This window comes from Poromitra crassiceps, assembly GCF_964638095.1.
Source record: "Poromitra crassiceps genome assembly, chromosome: 4".
Taxonomy (NCBI): Eukaryota; Metazoa; Chordata; class Actinopteri; order Beryciformes; family Melamphaidae; genus Poromitra; species Poromitra crassiceps.
Genome location: NC_139626.1, coordinates 20,716,277 through 20,718,776, shown reverse-complemented (window position 1 = coordinate 20,718,776; position 2,500 = coordinate 20,716,277). Strand labels below are relative to the sequence as shown.

Genomic DNA, 2,500 nt, shown 5'->3' with positions numbered 1-2,500 from the left:
GCCAGTCTGTAAAAAGTGCTTCAACGCGACGCAGGTGAACGGATAAACATCGAACCAGCCAGGCTATTTCTCTCAGACACGGATCCCATCTTCTTCAAAGTTTTCAGTTCAAAGACTGGTTAGCGAATGTGAATGATACAACATACATGCCCTCTTAAGTCAAACGAGTGTGATTTATTGTGTGACAAGCAAACTTATTTCACCATTGGAGTTTTGCCGACCCCCAAAATAAGGAGGATTCCCCATCCAAGTGCACACGTCACTCCCCACCCGCTCTGCAGTGCCGCCCCGCCCCCCAACATACAGGCAATTTCGCTGCTATATTCACACATGCGAGCGCTTAGGTGTGAAGGGAAATTCCGGGAAATGGCCGATATTGATTTACAGGTAATTTTCCTGTACGCATGTGTGAAAACGGCTTAAGCTGTGTGTGTGTGTGTGTGTGTGTGTGTGTGTGTGTGTGTGTGTCAGAGCAAGAGAGAGGGAGAGCGTTTCTCTGTCTGACACTTGGCGGTGTGTGAAATTTAATTAAACATGCCTCAGCACAATACACACACACACACACACACACACACACACACACACGCGCGCGTGATTTCTAACCCCACATAGGATAAGCAATAACCACGCCCTGTGGCGCCCGGATTGGCCAGGAGCAACACTGGAGGGTACGCAGCCCAGCGATTTCATGAAGCAACTGAATAGCTCTTGAGAACGTACAGCGATTTTGAGAGCGGACATTGAGAGCGGACATTGAAATGAATTATGGTCCCCTACCTTCCTTAGCATAGTAATAATAATAATAAGCATAATAATTGTAATCTACACAATGTACACAATCTACAAAAACATGCAATAATATAAACGGTGTTGTGTTCACGTTCATAGCTCATATAATATAATGTATCATATCGTTAATTTCAAGCTCAATTCTTACCCAGAGAAAAGGTACAGCACTGAAAATGTAACAAGCAATAGTTTTTTAAACATCTTTATTTTAAAAGATGAAAAACCCCAGGTGCTTTAGTCCCAAGCTTCAATGCTCCTGGCCAATCCCGGCGCCACAGGGCGTGGTTATTGCTTATCCTATGTGGGGTTAGAAATCACGCCACACACACACACGCACAACATGTCCGTGCACTCATGCATGAGACTTATAATGAATCAAGACAAAATACAAATAGTACACTTTAGACCCACATCAAGAGAGAGAGTTCTTGTGTATTTAGCTTTGGTTCAGTAGTACTATCATATACGGATCACAATAAGTATCTGGGCTTGACGCTGGACGAGCACATGCCCTTTAAGGAGGGAGTCAGTGTTCTAGCTCAGCGGGCAGAGCACTGGGTTCTGTACTGAAAGTTAAACATTGTGGTAATTTAGGGTTCCATACTTACACACAACTATATAACTCATGTGTATGTCCTGTGCCGGACTATTCTTCTGCTTTTTTGGGTTTCCGTGAACATACAAGCTGTAACACTGTGCATCTAGGAGTTCCTAAACTCACCCCAGTCCGGCCATTAATGGAGATATGGGTTGGGAATCCCCAAGCATCAGACACAGAGGTCAAATGCTTCGATTATGGAATAGACTTGTGAGAATGTCTGACCAGTGACCAAAGACTCACTCAGAATATTTTTGTTTAGGACATCGCTCATGATCATCCTTGGGCAAATGATTTGAAATCCCTTTTTTATTCAAACTGTCATTTATTTGTTCTTAACAGGTTATGTGATACCCGAGAGACTATGAGTACTATGTTTGTTTTGTACAACGATAAATGGTCTGTTGATTTATGGGATAAACCAAAACTAAGAACCTATCGTCTCATAAAAGACAGTTACGATGTATGTGAAGTTTGACTTGGACAGACGAAAAAGATCTCTGTGTGCCCAGTTAGGCTCTGGAACCCTTTCCTTAGCAATAGAGACTGGTAGGTTTAATGCTCCCCCTGAAGAAGGTAGACTCTGTTTACTATGCGATTTAGATGAAATTGAAAACAAGACTCACTTTTTGCTCTATTGCACTGCATGATGATGCAAGGGAAGTGCTCTTTAGTAAAAATGTCCTCTATTTATGCCGACTTTTCTTACTTGGATGACTGAGAAATTTGAGTTGTGTTTAAAAAAGCGGACCTTCCCCACTGCAAGTTGTATTTGTCAGGCATGGGAGCAAAGACAGAACATTCTGTTTAAAAAGTGATGGAATGATTTGTCTTATTGTCTTGTTCTTTGAGCAGTATGTTGTTGACTTGCCATTTGTGCAAGAGGCTAGCTCGTAGCTCGTAGCTCCGCTTGTGAAGCCAATGCGGAAGCAACTTAAACCTGCATTCTTTCGAATGGCTTGCAGGGGGCAACTCCACTGGCTGCAAAAGAAGTCCAATTGTATGGAAGGGAATGGGAAAATGACGGTACTTCTCACTCGATTTATCGCCCTAGTAAACACTTTCCTGACTATAAAATGACTCAATCTGCAGTTTCAAGTCTCCTTCAATACA

General features: G+C 42.6%; 1 protein-coding gene across 1 annotated transcript in view; it reads left to right on the top strand.

Annotated features, from left to right (window-relative positions):
* LOC310775234 (protein sidekick-2-like) overlaps nt 1–2,500 on the top strand; it is a gene marked incomplete at both ends in the record, with an annotated part of 447,718 nt that overhangs the window by 99,012 nt on the left and 346,206 nt on the right.